This window comes from Ischnura elegans, chromosome 4 (genome assembly GCF_921293095.1).
Source record: "Ischnura elegans chromosome 4, ioIscEleg1.1, whole genome shotgun sequence".
NCBI classification, from domain to species: domain Eukaryota; kingdom Metazoa; phylum Arthropoda; class Insecta; order Odonata; family Coenagrionidae; genus Ischnura; species Ischnura elegans.
The window spans coordinates 84,208,666-84,230,531 of record NC_060249.1 but is presented as its reverse complement, the minus strand read 5'-3'; positions in this window follow the sequence as shown (position 1 = coordinate 84,230,531).

The window sequence follows — 21,866 nt, the reverse complement described above, 5'->3', positions numbered from 1 at the left end:
ACTTGAACGGTTGCCAAGTTATTCAAGATCGTGTGCTTGTGAGGATATTTGTATAAAACGATTTTGATATATCCCCATTTACTTTACATTGAAAATATATTTCGGTATAAAGTTGAAACTATGGTTGCCATGGAGACCAAAAGATAACAGAAATCTTATATCACCAATCACGTACTATCCTAAAAATTTCAGACATCTACATTCAATAACAAAGGAGAAAATGAGGCATATCGATATTATTTCATTTCGATATATCTTCATTATGAATCATTACTCGTCAAAATATGTTACATGTACGTATAGTACGTTGCTGTCTAAGCAAATAATTAAAAATTTTATCCCCGTAACTATGTAAACAAGTCTGAAAAAGACATGTATCGAATGCACCCTTGGATCGATTATAACTTCGCTTCTAATTATTCGATCCGCCTGATTTAACTTTTGGCAGATTAAGCACGTCAACTTTGGTATTGCATTTGAATTACGATTTCATATCTTGAATAACAAAATAGTTATTAGCGAAGAAAGCGTATCCAAGGAGATTGTTATCGATATAACTCACACATTAATCTATCGAGAGAATTGGTTATCATTGCAAAAGTTGTCCTTTTTGATATTAGTATTACCCTGAAAATTTCGTTTGTCTAACTTGAACGGTTGCCAAGTTATTCAAGATCGTGTGCTTGTGAGGATATTTGTATAAAACGATTTTGATATATCCCCATTTACTTTACATTGAAAATATATTTCGGTATAAAGTTGAAACTATGGTTGCCATGGAGACCAAAAGATAACAGAAATCTTATATCACCAATCACGTACTATCCTAAAAATTTCAGACATCTACATTCAATAACAAAGGAGAAAATGAGGCATATCGATATTATTTCATTTCGATATATCTTCATTATGAATCATTACTCGTCAAAATATGTTACATGTACGTATAGTACGTTGCTGTCTAAGCAAATAATTAAAAATTTTATCCCCGTAACTATGTAAACAAGTCTGAAAAAGACATGTATCGAATGCACCCTTGGATCGATTATAACTTCGCTTCTAATTATTCGATCCGCCTGATTTAACTTTTGGCAGATTAAGCACGTCAACTTTGGTATTGCATTTGAATTACGATTTCATATCTTGAATAACAAAATAGTTATTAGCGAAGAAAGCGTATCCAAGGAGATTGTTATCGATATAACTCACACATTAATCTATCGAGAGAATTGGTTATCATTGCAAAAGTTGTCCTTTTTGATATTAGTATTACCCTGAAAATTTCGTTTGTCTAACTTGAACGGTTGCCAAGTTATTCAAGATCGTGTGCTTGTGAGGATATTTGTATAAAACGATTTTGATATATCCCCATTTACTTTACATTGAAAATATATTTCGGTATAAAGTTGAAACTATGGTTGCCATGGAGACCAAAATATCACAGAAATCTTATATCACCAATCACGTACTATCCTAAAAATTTCGGACATCTACGGTCAATAACAAAGGAGAAAATTAGACCTATCGAAATTATTTCATTTCGATATATCTTCCAAAGGAATCATTACTCAACAAAATATTTTACATGTACGTATAGTACGTTGCTGTCCAAGCAAATAATTAAAAATTTTATCCCCGTAACTATGTAAACAAGTCTGAAAAAGACATGTATCGAATGCACCCTTGGATCGATTATAACTTCGCTTCTAATTATTCGATCCGCCTGATTTAACTTTTGGCAGATTAAGCACGTCAACTTTGGTTTTGCATTTGAATTACGATTTCATATCTTGAATAACAAAATAGTTATTAGCGAAGAAAGCGTATCCAAGGAGATTGTTATCGATATAACTCACACATTAATCTATCGAGAGAATTGGTTATCATTGCAAAAGTTGTCCTTTTTGATATTAGTATTACCCTGAAAATTTCGTTTGTCTAACTTGAACGGTTGCCAAGTTATTCAAGATCGTGTGCTTGTGAGGATATTTGTATAAAACGATTTTGATATATCCCCATTTACTTTACATTGAAAATATATTTCGGCATAAAGTTGAAACTATGGTTGCCATGGAGACCAAAATATCACAGAAATCTTATATCACCAATCACGTACTATCCTAAAAATTTCGGACATCTACGGTCAATAACAAAGGAGAAAATTAGACCTATCGAAATTATTTCATTTCGATATATCTTCCAAAGGAATCATTACTCAACAAAATATTTTACATGTACGTATAGTACGTTGCTGTCCAAGCAAATAATTAAAAATTTTATCCCCGTAACTATGTAAACAAGTCTGAAAAAGACATATATCGAATGCACCATTGGATCGATTATAACTTCGCTTCTAATTATTCGATCCGCTTGATTTAACTTTTGCAAGATTAAACACGTCAACTTAAGTATTACATTTGAATTTCGTATTCATACTTGAAATAACGAGAAAGTTATTAGCGAATAAAGCGTATCCAAGGAGATTGGTATCGATATAACTCTCACATGAATCGATCGAGTGGAATGGATATCATTTCAAAAGTTGTCTTTTTTGATAATAGTATTACCCTGAAAATTTCATTCCTCTAACTTGAACGGTTGCCAAGTTATTCAAGATCGTGTGCTTCACAAAATAATGGCGACAATGATTTTCTCACGTGCAGGATATTTTTCGGAATTTTATTATGAATTAACCAAGAGGGTTATCGGAAAAACAGGGTAGGGCGTGAGGGTACGGAGTACCCTCTAAGGGTTTTCACGGAGATTCCAAATTTTCATATGCCGAAGTCTCAAAGCCGAAATCCGAAATTTAATATTCGTCTCCTCGACAATGGAAAATCGAAAATCGTTTATTCCTCGGAATTCTTTCGACTTGTGAATATTCCAAGATAGCCAAAAAATCAAGCAAAAAATCTAGTATCTTGCGTTTCAAGGAATTTGTCCTACGATTATTGCAAGTTGGTCAAAAAAAATTCCAAAGATAGGCCCGTAAGAAAAGCATAGGAAATTTTCAAAAAATCATAAAAAATACTTTTTATCAAAATATCGCAATGCCAATCACATCGAAAAATTGAACAAAAAATCTAGTTTTCGTCACAGGAATCTCATATTCCTGAAACATTAACAAATATGGAATAATTGGGAAAAAGTTTTAGTCCCATAAGGCTCCCATGTTAATTCAAGTCGATATATCTCGAAAACTAATCGACTTTTTCGAGTTTTAGGAATTTTCCTCCCGATGAATATTTTTTCTCCACCTGTGCAACAAATTTCAGCTCTCCAGCTTTTCTGGAAGTGGTCGGGAATTAGTATACATGAGTGAGTGAGTGGTTACACATGCGATGTTATATATAAGGAGAAGATTCCAATACTTCGATGGAAATAAAATAAAACGATTGCCACTGTACATTTAGAAGTCGTAAAATGGGTGAGCATACTTAAATTTTATTTAAAATGCTTATTTCCTTGAGGAACCGAAGGGTATAATTTAAATTGTTAGGCTGGTCCCCTATAAGGCATTCTAGATCTCCCCCACATTCCCCTTTCCCACCCGTAACTACTAACATTCCCATCAACCCAAATCCAAATTCCTTTCCCATTACGTCCCATGACCTCTCCTCTCCGGCAACTCCTTCACCCCTATCCCTTGATTGCTAATTGAATGGACCTTTACAGGCGATAAACTTTAAGCACCATTCCGTTGTCCTCTTCTTACGAAGTCTATCTTATACTCAATCCCTCCATCTCTGTGATCTCCGTAACCCCGACAGGGCCCTGTTCTATGGATAGGTATTACCATATACGGACTGAAATCATTCCTACTAATTATTAGTATTACAATGCAAATGAATTACCACACCAGAATACTGGCTAGTAGTATAAGTAAACAGGTAGGTAAGTTACTTTTTTAACTACATTAAGTAGTTTAAAACTTTCATTTTCTTCAGTTAAATTAGTGTGACAATTAAATAGGATGGATGCAGAATAATCTAACCAACGTATTTGAAGGATTCGTAAGAACTAATGTATGCTTTTAATGCCGTAACCGGTACTAATTATGTTTCATTATGTTCCTCGTACCAGTCACATATCATTTACATTTAAATAATCGGTACCAGTAATTTTTTCGATGGGTACTATCAGCAGGCACACTTCTGAGTGGCCAAACCAATTGGAATTATTTAAAAAAAAGTTAAGATATTGGAATTCATTTACTTTAATAACAAGAATAATAATTGTTCTTTCGCGTAACTGGTCTATACTGAAGACTAATTAAAACTTCGTAATTTGATTCAAACTAAAATACCAGTACCATACTAGTACCGATATTGATAAAAATAATACAGGTTGTAGAAATAACCTTAAGCCCCAGCTAGTTGTGGTACCTATATCGGGAAATTAATAGTAGTCGGTGTTACACAATACCGGAGTTTTTCTCAGCTATGACCCCAACCCATCACCCAATGGTGTCATTGCAACGGCTGCCATCATAAAGAAACAATTCTAGGCTTACCTCAAAAACCTCAAAAAGTATTATTACGATCCTATAAAATGACCAGATTACTAATACTGACACCGTTGGTGTAACTATTATTCCTCGCTTCGCTCGCAGCTTCCTTCATTCTGATGTTTATTTACCATTTTTTTTCCTTGTTGTTTCACGGTAATCTCTTTCATTATTATAACCTTGCATGGATAAGCTATATGTTAATTACTAACCGATTCCAAATTTACCTTCCGATGTGAATGTATTTGTGTTAATATTTTCGAGCTTTATGTAGCGATGCACACTTAACTATGTGGGAGCTCCCATCAACTGGATGGATGTGTGTTTATTATTTTTTTACTACAGCATATTTTTTACGCCCATATAGAATACATACGGGGAACCTATTGTACACTGGTAATTGGTCAATAATTGTCATCCTATGCCAAACACTCAAGAGATGGCTCTGAAGAATGAGGTATATGTAGATTAGATAAATATTATAATGATGTAGATTGCCGAAATTAATAGCAGCCAGTGCTATCACATTTATGGCCGGTTTTATAATGTCTGGTCAACATTTTAAAAAATGATACAGCATTTAACTTTACCTAGTGGATCTTGAAATTTCAGGTAAGCTTCTATATAAGATCAGAATTAAAGATAACCAGAACTTTCAGCTACCACAGGGTAAAATTTAAGGCTGTAACATCTTATGGTAAGGGCTAACCAGGAATTATAAAACTGGCTCAAAGAGTTTTGTTCCAAGCCATGACCCCCAACTCATCACGCAATGCTGTCATTGTTAGGTTTTGCTCTAATACAAAATAATCCCAGTCTTACCTCAAAAACTCCAATGATCATTATAACCATCCTACATAACGATTAATCGCTAGTACTGACGCCGCGCCGTAGGTGTAACTATTGCTTAAGACTGATGGCTATTGACTCTTGTTTGACCTTAATTTCTTCTCGGTAAATGCTTTCATTATTATGAACTCGCATGGATATGTTATATGTTAATTACTAACCTATTCCAAATTTAGCTTTCCATGTTAGTGCATTTGTATTAATATTCTCGAGCCTCATGGAGCGAAGTAGGTGGAGCTCACACCACCTGCATGAAAGAGTAGATATTATTTTTATTAATGTACATTTTAGGCCCATAAGAATATGTGGGAAACTATTACATACTAGAGATTGGTCAATTATGGTCCTCCTCTGCCAAACACCCAACAGGCGGCTCGCATGATGAATGAAGATTTAGGTGTAGGTGAAAATGTCATTATTATCGTTGCTAAAATAATTGAATACATATATCTTCTTTAGTAAAATAATTTCATTTGATGTGGCTACTAGGAAATGTGCCTACTAATGGTACTCATTGGAAAAAGTACACGTATCTACATCACCGAGTGTTTCCATGTGAATGATACATGAAGATGTAGGTGGAGATTAGAGAAAGGTTAGGAAGATGTAGATCATACAAAAAATAGCAGGCAGTGCTAACACATTAAGAGTTTTTTCTCAGCCGTGACCCCAACCCATCACCCAATAGTGTCATTGCAAGGGCTCCCATCATACAAAAAAATCCCAGTCCTACATTAAAAAAAACTCCAAATAGCATTACAACCATCCTATACAACGCAAATATCATATTGCAAGTTCTGACCCCGTAGGTATAACTAGTTCTTAATACTGATGTTTACTGACTATTTTTACCTATATTTATTTATGAAAATGTTTTCATTATAACAAATTCGCATTAATATGTAGTACAATGGTGTCATTGCAAGGGCTCTCCTCATACCAAATAAAATCCCAGTCATCCCTCAAAAACCCTTGCAAGCAGTACAACTACTCCATATAACGGGACTCAATCCCCTCCTCCCTTCCACCAATACACCCTTCATCAAAGGCTCACCACATCACTTCCCCCTCCTCCTCTCTTCCACTCCATTTCCCTCCGCACATTTCCCCTTTCTCCTGCTTCTTCTTCTTCTTCTTCTTCTCCTTCTTATCTTGTATTTTTTTTCCTCAACCCTGAACCACATGATACACGGATCCTTCCCGCCCCCTTCTCCCACACCGCCTACCCTATTCTACCCTATCACACTTTTTCCCATCCCTTGAAAAACCCCGAAAGGGACGTCGTTTCAATGGTGGCAGTCAATTCAACGCGTCCCCGTCCATACATATATCCTCACTTTAGGAGGTAAAAAGATGTAGGGTTTTGGGACAAGCGCCGTGAAACACATCTGCGGCATATGGGAGCTGTTTTAGAATGTATGCTATACCATAAAGAAGTTTATTGGGGTTGTGCACTGGAACATGTATGTCGGCAAGTTGGTAGTCATATTTAAACTCGGCAATTCATAAGTTATGTCATGTTTTTCCGATATAAATTTTTAGCCTCTCCATACCTCCTTCACGAGTTCTATTTTTGGGAATAACTATGCCTACAGGAAAGCCTATCCTTCTTAATTCACTATTCCTTTACATCAGCATGATATAGATAACTCCTTCTTTTCAGCCCTTCTTTCCAGCTAATTTTGCCATACTTTGTGTTATTTACTCTAAAATATTACATTTTATAACTTGGTAAAAAACCGCCGAGCACTACAGAAAGGTTTGACTAATCTGACTGCTCGCGACTGAAGCTTTGTCATGATACAAAACAGTGCATGCACAAAATTTCTGGCTGCCCAAAAGTTTTCAAATAAAATGCTTAATAATCATAAATTTTATCTATATATATGAGGGCTGTGCAAAAAGAATCGGGCCTTCTGTCCTCCCGCGTAAACGAATGAAGCGTTGGCGGCCAAACTTAGATGGGATGTGGGGAAATTCATTAGTTGCAATTTAATTCTTCAGAGGAGCAGTCAATCCAGCATATGTGCTTCACTCAGCAGTTTTCCATAATTCATAAATATTATAGATTTCAGATTTAGCTGAATTTATATCGCTGAAAAACATTTCACTGTTGTTTTCAATTTTTGCCGAATATTAATTAATCTACGTTATTTAGTCGAGGATGAATTTCCCATACACTTTATGGACATCTTTTTACGCAAGTTATTTTGGTGATCATTTGCCAAATTCAATACATTTCATCATGGAGTTTTCGGTTACCTATAAAAACAAAATTTCTGGCTGCCCAAAAGTTATCAAATAAAATGCTCAATAATTCTAAATTATCTATATATATACTCGTATAATGACGACAAAGCAATATAATAGTTCGGCTTTATATGGTATATTTAAAATTTCATTTTATTAACACTGTCAGTTTTCCTGAGTTACTTCCACGAGTGATTCAAACCAACGGTGAGTTTGGACAGGTGATAATAAAGCTCACCATGAACTAAGCTACAGGTACGCGAGATTTAAACTATAAGGATAAGCGGCCTACTCCTATCCCAGAGTTGAGTCGTATTGTGAGGATTTTTATTGATTCGTCTACAGGCTACAGTAGCCAAGGGTACTTAACCCTCATATGGATTTACAAAATTAGTTACGTCGTTGGATTTTCGGCGCCGCAGCGGCGCCGCCTCATTTTTTGCTATTATCTTTCAAAGTTAGCCAGAATTTACAAGTTTTCCGATTGATAATGGTAAATACATCTATTATATTTATTTCTTACCGTGTTTTGCTAGATTTAAACCCTTATTGTTGAAGTTATAACAAAAAATCTTGAACGCTGCATTCTTTTCCATTTCTTGCCGTAATGCTCTTTATTTCAGTTCCCTTTGTTTGTTATTTTTGAATGAAAGTTTTAATTTCATGTGTTATTGTTGTTTGAAATATTTTTCTGATATGCAGAGCTCGACAAACTCCGCTTTTTAATGTTTATATTGTTTATAATTTTATGTATCTAAATACTAAAAATGATGACCGAATAAAATTCGTTTATGCCCATATGACATAATTTTGCTTCACTACGTCCACCCATTTGTTATATCTTTGCAGTGTATATAGAAGGATAAGTTATAAACGTTAATAATGGAACAGCTGTAGGTTAAGTGAGAAGAGACGAATGTTACTTTCGTGATTTTTACAAGATTCTGGCGATCAAGACAAATCTTACGAATATTCTGGGAGCTTATGTCTTGCATTAAAAAAATCAAGTCTTATGGGTTTTGAAATATAAATAATATGGGATGACAAGCGACGTGTCAAAGAACCCTACGCTTCTTTGGAGTTGAAGCTAGAAGAGTCGGTACTCTTTTCCTACCACGGAGCCCTATTCCCCCACTGGGGACGTGTAGCCCAAGGGAAAGGTTTCCTTAGATATGGACGGGTAAATGTTTTGCGTGGGAGTGCATCAGATTAGGTTTTACTCCTGGATTGGTGGGAAATCCAAAAATAATAAATTCTTAGAAGTATGTGTTATTGGTGGTAGGGGAGAAGGAGCAGCTGCCTTTTTTTCGTCCAGCTCTGCGTGAGAAACAAATGAAAGAATGCTCTGGGGTGACAAAAATACCCTCACTTTGGAAGGACTTCCCTTACATTTTCTTTCCGTTTTCTTTCTTAGCGTTTCACTGACCCAAACATTGAGACTGTCCATACCTTCCCACTAAGCTCCCTTATTCGTCATTCACCACCTTCTTCCCCCCTCCCACAAAACTTGATTGAACTTCTCTCCACCCTAATGACCCACCCGAGCTAGACCTTCTTGGAATGAAGGGAGGGCCGCCGCGGGGCGTTTTGACAAGGCTTTTGTTCCCTGTCCCTCATGCAGCGATGGAAGGAAGAAGAAAAAGCATGCTTTTGTATCTAATTGCCTCCTTGCACTCCCAACCTTTTCCGCGATAAGGATTTTCTACTCCTACCTGTCCTAACGATCTGGGTATTCCCCGATCCTTGGCAGTCGACACACTACCTCCACTTCACCTCAAAACAACCTCTTGGCATTCCTTCTCCTTTCTCCTCCTCACTCACCCCTTTACGTTAGTAACACCCCCAATGCATAAAACATCTGTGCATTTCAGTACACAAAGAAACGAGAAATATGTTCACAAAATTTCACCTCACGGTAAATTGTCTTTTCACCTATTCATAATGATGCGATTTTTACCATGTCAAGTCTAAACTCATCGTCAGGAAAGAGAAATTATTTTCTATCACACAATTAGTTGGGTAGTTATCTGGATTTCACCCCAATGGTAAACTGTCACGTCATCAGTAACTATATAAACGCTTGCAACTTTGTATAGACTATCTTAGACGCAAAGGGATTTTTTTTCGAATGAAAGGTACAAGACATATAACAATAACTGTGCGATGTGTTCTTCACGGTAGTCGGTGAAATTTCTGAATCTCCTGGCAAGTTACAGTTACTCATTCAGCGAGAAATATTCACACAACGGTGAGGAAGCATTATTCTACGAATTCGGATAATGCATTGTGTTAATTTTTTCTTAGAATTGCGGCTTGGAGTAATTCTAAACAGAGTCACCCTAGTACGTGGGCGCGGAGCGGAGAAGGTGCCCAAGCAAAACTAAGTCGGAAGCCACGGAAAAAACAAGGAAAACTTGGCTAGCCATGAGTTTCTATGAATAATTCTTGCGAAAAGATGAAGTTTTGTCAATGAACATTACAACGAAGCAAACATAATGATTCTTAGCTAAAAGAGGAAGCACAATTGGTATTGTAATATTTTCCTTTTGTTAAACAATTTCACTTGGTTTATAAGTTTAAAAAAATAAATAATAGGATTATAAATGTATTATTGCATTTCATATGAAACATAATTGCTTTGAAATTAGCGTTGAGAGTGCAGACCCTGACGTAGCGACGAGGAAATTCTCGGCCCAAGCAAAACTAAGTCGGAGGCCCATGAAAAAACAACTACATCTACATCTACAAATTACCCTGCGAGCCACCTCTAGGGTGTTTGGCAGGGGGTGATCAATCACCAGCATGCAGCATGCATTTGGACTCCCACATGCACACCACACCGTCCAAGAAACGTCCCGTATAATAACAAACTATACTACTATATGCTGTTAGAAATAGAATATAGAATAGAAATTCAGAAACATGCAGTAAGTTTTACATAGGTTAGTAGGCTACACTACAAGTCATGCAATCTATTTACGCGTTCTATTGCTGCCGTTATAATCTCTTATTGATCGTGGAAAAAATGACATTCGGAATCTGTCTGTTCTGCAATCTATCTCTCTTATTTTATTTATATGATCTGATCTTCCGTAGTACGTTGGCGTCCGCAAGATATGGTTAACTTCGTCAGAAAAGACACTGCTCTTGAATTTATCTAAAAGGTTTAGTCTATTTTTCAATCTACGGTCCGACAGAGATTCCCATCCGAGTTTATGTAAGAGGTCAGTTACACTAACAAGACTATCGTAACGACCTTTCACATACCTGGCAGCTCTTCTTTGCACGCGTTCTAACTCTGTTATTAAGCCTTTTTCATGAGGGTCCCAAACACTGGCAGCATATTCCAAATGTGGTCTAACGAGGGAAAAGTAGCTAATTTCTCTCACTTTGTCGTCGCACTTTCCTAATATTCTTTTAACAAAACCCATTTTACGATTAGCTTGACCGGTTATTTCTCGAATATGTTTATTCCACGATAGATCATTATTGAGTCTAACCCCTAGATATTTCACAGATTCAACTGCCTTTAACTGCGCGCCCCGAATGACATAGTTACGCTGTAGGGAGTTATTCTTCTTCCAGAAATTCATTACGACGCATTTTTCCAAATTTAATTCTAACTGCCAAGCATCGCACCAAGCTTGGATAGCAGCAAGGTCATTCGTTAGTTCATCTATATCTTTGCTGGAACGAATTTCTCTGTAAACTACAGCGTCGTCTGCAAATAATCGTAACTTACTCTGCACTACTTCGCCAATGTCGTTTATATAAAGAAGGAATAGGAGTGGGCCAATGACACTACCCTGAGGAACGCCAGAAGTCACTCTAACCTCATTGGAGACTGCACCGTCTAATACTACTCTTTGGACGCGGTCGCTCAAAAATTCTCTAATCCAGGAAATGACATCTTCGTCTAGACCATAAGATTTCAGTTTTAATATTAACTTTCCGTGGGGTACTTTATCAAATGCCTTTTTGAAATCAAGAAAAATCGCGTCTACTGGAATGTTGTCTTCCCCGGAGACTAAAATATCGTGGGCGAAAAGCGCTAACTGAGTTTCGCACGATCTGCTTTTCCTGAATCCATGTTGATTTCCCATTAATAAGTTTTGCGCGTCTAGGTGTTTCATTACCGAGCTGACTACGATGTGTTCAAGGACTTTGCAAGAGATGGACGTTAAAGATATCGGCCTGTAATTAGATGGCTGTTCCTTGTCTCCACTTTTAAATATAGGCGTTACATTAGCGATTTTCCAGTCATTAGGTACTTCGTGTTGCTTGATGGATTTACTGAATATTAACTGCAAGTAGGGGGCAAGTTCTGAGGCTAGTTCTTTATATACGCGAGAAGGGATTTCGTCTGGACCAGGTGATTTATTTGGACTAAGCGATTTCAATATATTTTCTATTCCGAGCGTACTAATGTCAATAGCTGGCATCTTATGAATACAGGGATTGTCATCGGTCTCGGGTGAGTTTTCGGAAGGCTCCGTGAACACGCTCTTAAAGTAGGAATTTAATAAATTGGCTTTATCGTAACTGCTTGTCAACACATCTCCATTGTCGTTTCTCAGCGAACATACGGTAGATCGTTTACCTTGAACTTCCCTAACATATGACCAAAATGCTTTTGGGTTATCCTGTAACTGCTCTACTAGTGTTTTTCTTTTAAAATTCGTGAACGCATTCCTGAACGCTTCCTTCGTGGCGGCTTTAGTCATCCTATATTTTTTAATTATTAGCTCGCGTTCATTAGCGGATAAATCCGTGCTGACTTTTTTCATTTTAGCATGACACGCTCTCTGTCGCCTCAATGATTTTCTCACTTCCGCGTCGTACCATCTCGGTTCGCTGCCTTCTTTTACTATTTTACTAGGGATGTAGCTATTTATTCCCGAAGTTACGAGCGAAAGAAAAGCTTTCCAAGTATTCTCTACATTTAACTTTAATACTGATTCTTGAAACTCGGGGAAAGCATTTTTCATATGACTCTTAAACCCATCAAAATTAGCTCTTTTAAAAATGAAAACTTTACGCTCTTTTTTAAAGTTTACAGCGGTATTTAGAGAAAACTTTGCAGTTACTACCCTATGGTCACTTATTCCTTCGACAGTGCCAACGTTTATTACCTGATGTGGTATATTTGTCGCTAATAAATCAAGAATATTTTCTCCTCTGTTCGGTGCGGATGCTATTTGAAACAATGAATTAGATGTGAAAGTGTGTAATAAAGCCTCGCAGATCACTTTATCCCTCCCACCAGGAATGAAGCTATAAGTCTCCCAATCTATAGAAGGTACGTTGAAATCTCCACCCACAATCAAGTTTCTTTCAGGATACTTGAATGCTACGCTGTTTATTTGATTTTGAAAATCCAACATTGACGTTATATCTGAGTTAGGTGGTCTGTAATACGAACATAATAAAATAGTTTTGAATTTTGGACATTTAATTAAACACCACACAGATTCAACGCTGGTCTCAGTTACGGTTATCGCTTGGCTGACGATTGAATTCTTTACAGCTATAAAAACTCCGCCCCCAACTCGATTAATTCTATCTTTCCGATAAACAGTGAACGATTTTGGGAAGATCTCATTGTCTGAATCATCATCTGTTAGCCAACTTTCTGTTCCAAAAATGACGTTACACTTCGTACTATGAATTAAATGGTGGAATTCGGGAATCTTATTTCTTAAACTACGGCAATTAACCACAGCCACGATTAAAACTTCGGAACGAGTATTATTGCGATTCGGGAATAATTCTGATTTGCTTTTGTCGAATAGACTATTCACAGGCTCTATACCGCTGATAAATGGAAATGCATGCCTTATTGACACACTATCAAAATGACTTGAGCCTTGACTGCCTTTGAACGTGTTGCTCGACTGACGCTTCTCGTGCTTAAATGTAATACCTGAAACGCTGATTTTTCTCTCTACTTCTCTATTCTCATTTCTGGAAGAATCTTTGTCTGTGAAAAGTTTTGAACTTACCCCTTTATTTTTCAACCCACTAATATATCTACACTCTGCCCTACTCTCTACTCTAAAAAAGACCTACAGTGCTCAAATATGCTACTCGCTACACGACTAGCCGACTCAGCCGTGTAATGGACTCCCGAACGGTTCAGAGGGATCCTACACGATCGGATTGCCGGCCTAAGGTCCACGAAGGAGGCTCCGATGTCCGTGCAGAAACGACGCAGCCTCTGGTTTATGCCTTCCACTCGGCTCCAAACCAGAGAACCACGATCGATCCTCGGGACAAGACTACAAATCGAAAGCTCAATGCCGACTCCAATGGTCCCACCCACCCGCTTCACTTCGGAATTCAGATCCCGGAGGGAATCTAGAATTTCCTCAGATCCACGGAAGGTGGCATCATTGACGCCGACATGAGCCACGACCCGCAGTCTGGAGCACTTCGTGCCCCGTACCGCCGCACCAACCGCCTGCGTCACCTGAGGAACACCGCCACCAGGGATGCACCATGACGTTACACGGTCGCTTACACCCTCGCGGTCTGCCCTCTCCCGTAACGGGACCATCACACGACGGACATTGCTACTCCCTAACACTATGATCCCCCCCTTCCCACTCTGACGCCCCTTCCTAGGTGCCGGTTTCGGGGTAGGAGTAGGCACGTCAGGCACCTCGGAGTTTCCATCCGACAGCAACTGGTACCTGTTCGAGACGGGGACGGGATTTGCCTCAGCATCCCCCAAACCCCGTCTTAGAGTGACACTACCACCGTCCCTCCGAGACACGACCCTCCAAAACTCAGATTTACGGGGTGACGTGACCCCGTCATCGGGAGATGGACCTCGAGGAAGGCTCTCGATCGACCAGCCGCTATTTGCAATCGGGCGAACCCGTGCAGCCCCTGTGGCACGGCGACCTTTCGAAGAACCACCCCTCGGACCATTCCCCTCAGCGGTATCAGCCACCCTTTCAAACTGGGCCCGAAGTTCCCGCACCATCGTCTCCAACGCGGTAATGCGGTCTCCGAGAGCCTCGCATTCACCGGCGTTTTCAACTCCGGCAACGGGTGACCTATTCGAAGGCATCCTATCACTATCGCAACTTTGGATTTCAGAAAAGCTTACCTGACGGGAGATACGCTTAATAGATATTTGAGAGAGTAAAACAAACCGATAAACTTACTAGCTTGTCTCTTTTTAATAGATATTTACGCTTAATAGATATTTGAGAGAGAGTAAAACAAACCGATAAACTTACTAACTTGTCTCTTTTTAAACGTAAATAAGGGAATGTAGTTACCTGGATATGGATTAAGTCGATTAATGGGTTTAAAACTAGAAAACTATATAGTTCCAAAGAAGACTAATTAACGAAATTAAGATATAACTTAACGTGGGACAAATAGATTAACGATAATAATCAACAAGAGAGCAAAGACGAAACTAACTAGCTAAAATATAAATTCCCCGCAATATGATCCCCACGAAAGAGCAAAGCTATAAAAAGGGTGATGACTAACAAAAATGTATAAATAAGGGTAAATAAGTAATAAAAGTACTAACAACAATATATAAATACGCGTAAATAGACTTTAAATAAATAAGTATAAATAGACTTTGGATAAATAAGTAAAAAAGAGTATATGAGTCCTTGAGATAAAAGTGTGATCAGTTGCAATGCGTTTGGTGAAAGTATATCCTAACACATGAAAAACGCTAACAAGGCAAAAATATCAAAACCGCACTCGAAAATGCAATGGAAAATAACTGAAGAAGAAAAAGGTCAACCTCCTACCCTCTAAATAGTCACTCGAGTTAACCGAAAGTGGAAGAAACGGATTAATTAGCAAAAGGGATTGATAGCAGGGGGGGAGGTGTGCCTAGCTCTTCAAGGACGCAGGTGTTGTTTTGAGAGGGCTAGGAGTGAAGGGGTGAGTCAATGACTAACAACAAGAGGGACGGAAGAAACTACCTGTGTTTCAAGGGGAGATATGTGCTAAAATGACCACTACTGGAGAACGGAACGAGAGTTTTCAAGATCACAATGAGAGTGCTGCGCTACGAAAATTACAATAAAAATCCTAACAGTCAAAATAGACCTCAAAACAACGGTAAAACAAATAATATATGAAGAGCTTTATAACAGAAAAAAAAATATTAAAACAATATGTATATATATCGTTAGCCTATAATAAGAATTAAGAGTTAGGATTACACACCTGATCTAAAAGAAAGAGGGCAACTATCACAAAATTACTTAAATAATATTAAGACACTATTCCGATAGAAAAATTAAATCTAAAGCAGCCAAATATATATTCTACTTAACGACCGTAACACCAGATTAGTAAAGGCGCAGCGACACAAATAAAGATAACGTGCAAATAACTATGCAATAAATAATACTAAAGGGAAGAGAAAAATTTGAGATATACGTAAGTTTTCTACTTATCACTACTAGCAGATACTCGATAATCACACGTCGCAGGAACCGGGATCAAACAAAATCAGGATATTCACTCACTCGCACACACCACACACAAAACCCACACCAACTAACAATTAATATTGCACCCCTATATTAAAACTAAGACTAATTTAAATATCCTACGCTAATAAACAAATAAGCTACGACAATATATGTCACTGCACTATTATGCACAAGCAGCAAGACCCAAGCAAGCAGCAGCAAGCGCAGGTAGCAAGAGCAGGTAGTCAGGTGGCCCTGGGGAGCGCGCAAGGGATGCGTCCGTTCCGGTCAGGAGCTGGAGGCAGAATCGTGACTTTGACTAGCCATGAGTTTTTTTGAATAATTCTCGTAAAAAGATGAAGTTTTGTCAGTGAACATCATAACGAGGCAAATAGATTGATTCTTAGCTAAAATAGAAAGCAAAATTGGTATGGTAATATTTTCCTTTTGTTTAACAATTTTATTTTGTTAATAATATTTAGAAATATAAATAATATGATTAAAAATATATTATAGCATTTCATACGAAACATAATTGCTTTGACATTAACATTGAGAGTGCAGTCAACGACGTAGCGACGAGGAAATGCTGAGCGCCGCAGCGGCGCCGAAAATCCAACGACGTAACTTTTTCCATTAGAGGCCAATAAAATGTAAACTATAGACACTACGCTAACAAAATTTTATATTTAGACGCACAAAGCAGAAAAAATAGACTACTAAAAATTTCAAAATGATTCATTGGAATGGAAAATTTTTACACCACTTTTAAAACCACGAGCGCCGCTAAGGCGCAGCAAATCCAAATGAGGGTTAATCAGCGCCTCAACATTGCATACAGCAGGTTAACATGCTTCTTTTTACGTCCTTCTTTAATATGAGACGCAGACACTTTTTATCAACACCCCATAGATATGAGCGAAAAACTGATCAAATTATTAGGCATACAAGTAATCACTCAATGATTGCAATACAAATAGCCAAATTATTTTATCACTTAACATATATTCCTATTGAACTGGTATCAAAAGTATATTTTTTGCACTTAAAACATTAGCGCATGACCCTTGAACGAATTCGGACATAATGTTTTCGCTAATGTGATATCCACGCTATAGTTCCTGAGAATTACGTGTAAAATGGAGCTTAAGAGAGAAATTTCCCCATTTTTTCTATAAAAATATTTGTGCTCAGGTGACTAATCTAATTGCAAAATTTTAATACTTCTAAAATAAAAAAGGTATTTTTACTAAACATAGAAGAGGAAGCAATTCCTCCTAAGAAAATGAAGTCTTTATGCTACGCATACAGTGGTAGGGGATCTAGTCATCAAGATAGCAAGAAAATTTAGATGAAACGGTGATAATTTGAAAAAAAAATTTCCAAAAAGAGTCAGAAATAATTTCAACCGAGCGCAATCGAAAAAATGTCTCCAAATATTTTTTTGTTTATTTAGTTCTGCCAATTTTCTATCGTGCAAAATTAATGATAATTACTTCTAGTAATCCCTTAACGGCCTAAAACTGTGCTATTACAAAGTAAAGAGTCGAATGAAATGATGCAGTAACAATGTCAGAGAGGAAAAGAAGTATTTTATATTCTCAAAGCGAATGTACTGATGAATCACCCAGCTCATTTCATATTCTTTCCAGCACTTACACTGAATTCGAAGCATGAGTCCAGAATACAAATTACTCCACGTACCACAGTACTACACATATAATTACTGGAATCGTGGGTGTCTCGCATAAATTCGTGCTCTCCAGAGGAGCCGAATTTTAAAAAAGTCGTCTTTTAACATTCCAAAATGTAAATTTTCATCATAATCATGTATGCTTTATACACACATCATTTACGCTTATCATCGGCTTTTCAATTTCACCCATGGCTGATGGACAAAGATAGCTTTTATTAATTTTTTTCAGTTTCTAAGCTATATGTGAATACTAGGGACATTTATTTGCATCATTATTGATCATTGAATTTAAATAAGGGTAACTTTTACGTTATTAAAAAATCATCATCAATTATTAATTAACATGTCTTCATGAGATAATTTGTGCATTAAACACATTTTAGTTTTACCTATTAGCCTCTATTGGGATGCAAAGACGGTATTTTTAAATTTCCAAAATGAAATTCCGTTTTCCTGACCACATTTGTGTCTCATGATAAATCTTTTTAGAAACGCGAAACTATTATCCCACCACACCCGTATCTACCTTTACAAATGCTTCACTGATGCTTTTTTTATCAAATTAATTTCTACCCCACAGTATTTAAAGGACTTAAGAAGTTATTTACCTATGCAAACTTTTGGAAACTTTTACTATGTTATATTTTAATTTATACTTGCATTAACTTGTTTTACAAATAACCAGCAAACAGTACCCGTTGAAATTCAACGGACAGTGATGACATGAAAATGGCTGAGTTCTTCCTTGTAAACGACTTAGTCCATCATTTTTTTCTGTTCTATATATGTATTATCTAATGCTAATAACAACGCTCAGTTTTAACAAGTTCCAGACAAATGACAAGATGCTCCAAGAATATTTCATTCCTCATTTTTTCTAAGATTAAGCCTTCGTCTTAACCGCTAATTTCACTCTTTTTTTAGTGTATTTTATTCAAATCCCAAATCGTGTTACTCACCACTTCTCCCACCAGATTTCCGACGTTGCCATCTCCACACATTACACTCTAACCTTTCCGGTAGAGCACCCTTTTCCCCCTGCTATCTCCATAAAGCCGTTTTCTCTCACGGGTTAAACGAGAAACGGAGGGAGAGGTGTTATCCTCCCTATGGGCTCTATCGCTTGAAGAGAGGCCAGAAGGTCACCACTGCCCACTCTACAGATCCTCAGCTAATTCAAGCTTTCTCTTCCTCCTCTCTCTCCCAGAGAAGACGGGGTTTGCTACTTTGAGTCGTCTAAGCCTCTTGTTCATTCAATGCTGCATACAATATACGAAAATTATAGATCAATTCAGTCATCATTCAATCGCAAGTCCAGGCGCAAAATAATTTCAAATTCCTCCTTTTTCTTTGGATTAACAATCCTCCTTTATTACTAATTAAATCTATTTTAGTGTCCTTGTTGTATCTCCCGTTTTTCTCCCATCAGATCTGTTCTCCGACTAAAAGGCTTTATTCATTCTTTTAATGCTGTCCATTTTTTTACGAAAATTATCAAGGAATCAACACAACTACTAGTACATGGCGTTACCGCGAGTTCAAATTCTTCCTTTTTTAGAATTAACTCTTCCATTTAACTACTGATCAAATCCAAATTTTACACATTACATTTCATTTCATTCATTTTCTCATCACTCACTTTTAGTAAAAAAAGGCGTAAACTCTTAATTCCTCCTTTCCCTTTCCTTAAAATCTTCGGTTTCACCACTAATCAAAACCTTATTTGTTGTCTCTTTTGGATCTTCCGTACTACTCCATATAACTTACGACGGAGTCGTTTTTAAAACAAAAGGGTTTATCCCGCATGCCACCACCTTCCACATATTCAACATATTACCTCTTCCTTTCCTGAAACGCACCTTTTTCTCCTTTCCATCCCGATAAAGCCATTTTCCTCTAGCACAATCGAGTTTAAATGAAGAGAAGTACTATGCTGCCACAGTGATTGCCAAGAGGTCACAAATGCTCACTCTGCACGTAAAGGCACTCTCTTTCAAAGATACTCATTTTAAGTTACCAATGAAGTAGCACTACATTTAGTACAAGGCAAATTCTCCCTTTCCTTTTGGATAAACTCAAAGTTTTAACAGCTAATTGTACATGTATTTCGAATCTCTTTTGAATTTCCCGCATTACTTCGCCGCTTTAATCACAATAGATATGTTATCCAACCAAAAGGCTTTATTCACTCTTTAAATGCTGCTATTTTTATGCAAAAAATAGGGACGAACTAAAATATCACTCACTTTTGCCAAAAAAAAAACGTTCAAGTTTAAATTCCTCTTTTCCATTCAATGGTTCCCGGCTTAACTTCGAGAAAGTTGAAGTTCACAAATGACAAAACGACTTCGTTTTCTTGCATGGATTTATTTTTTTGGCAAAACATGTTTCAACCTCAAGAGGTCATTTTCAAGTAGGAGAGAGCGTTGAACCACGGAAGACTTTTTCAATATTTTTAGATAATTCAAAATACGTTTACTTAAGATTCAGCCTATTAGTAACAATTTAATCCATCAGGATTACTTAACATAATTTTTAAGTTTTAGACTTGTACCTTTGCTATTAATGGATCTAATTTAAACGTCTAAAAGTATTTATAATTGTTCCTAGGTACGTCGCGTTCATTTTCCTAGGAACACTACCTATCGTACCAAAGAACACAAGTTATATGGTGGGAACAGTAATTAAAAACGTGAAAAATGGGAATCAATATGTAGTTATTTATAAACTTTGAAAGTACAATAAAGTGTTACATAAAGAAAATGTAGCTTAGATAAAAACTCAATTTTAAAATATAACTCGTTTCAAGTAAAAATGAAATAATGTTAAACCCTCCAAAATTAATATCATTCTCTAGTCCACATTTGTAATGAATGTAACACAAAAAAATAAATTTTAGAATATTAGACCATAAATTACGGCTGACTACAAAAATCACAAGCATAGGAATATGTTCCTAGGTACATCATGGGCTTGTGTTCCTAACAGATAGCCATTGTTAATTTCGGATGATTTATCTGGTTAATATTACGTCTAAAATACCAAATAAGTAGCTAATACTACTCACATTTAGATGTCAATTTCACCTGTGCTACGATAACCACTGTTGACGTGATCGATTTTCGGTAAAAGACCTCGATAAATAACAAACAATATTTACTTTTCAGCGACAAAAACTTCAAACTAGCGTCTTCTTCGTAAGGATAACCCAAATGGACTCATAATTGACCTGTTTTGCACTCTAGCGCATCTTTCACATAATAGCTTAGTTTAAAGCCGCTAGGTCGCAAAACTTGACGGTAGTTGCAAATTTTACTAGGTATACTACGTACTAGGTACACCACCCTCCCCTACTTTCAAAGTACTTGTTTCTAGGAACTTGAAAATGACCTCTTAAGGTTAAAACATGTTGCACCAAAAAAATTAATCCGTGGAGGAAAACGAAGTCGTTTTATCCTCCTTTCCTTTGAACAAAATTTCGTCACTAATTACACCCTAATTTGTTGTCTCTTTCAGAGCTTCCGTATTACACCATATAACTTACGACGCAGTCGTCTTAAAAACAAAAGAGTTTATACCGCATGCCGTAACCATCCACATATTCTACATATTACCTCTCCGTTCCCTAAAACGCACCCTTTTCTCCCTTCCATCCCTATAAAGCCGTTTTCCTCGAGCACCGTCGAGTTAAAATGGAGAGAAGTGCTATCCTGCCGTGGGCTCTATCGCTTGAAGAGGGAGGCCAGGAGGTCACCGATGCCCACTCTGCGGGCCCTCAGCCATTCCCGGCTCTCTTTCCCTAACCCTCCATAGGGGGAGGGACCGAGGGGTTAGCTCCTTTAAATCTCTTCATCATCCCTTCTCGTAAGGCCTCCTTTCCCACCCCTTTCTACCCCCTTCCCAATCTCACTTTTATCTTTCCTAGAGTCCGGACCCAAATCGTCAATTTTGGAGCCTTTCCAAGATCCAGCTCAAAGTAAGATATGAAGAGCGCGCGCTAGAGGGCTTTCCCATGTGCAAGAGAGCGTTAGGAGGTTACGAGCAAAGAAAGAGAATGGCTCGGACTAGGAGTGTGTTTTAAGGGGGTGCTTGTTTTATGTTGGAG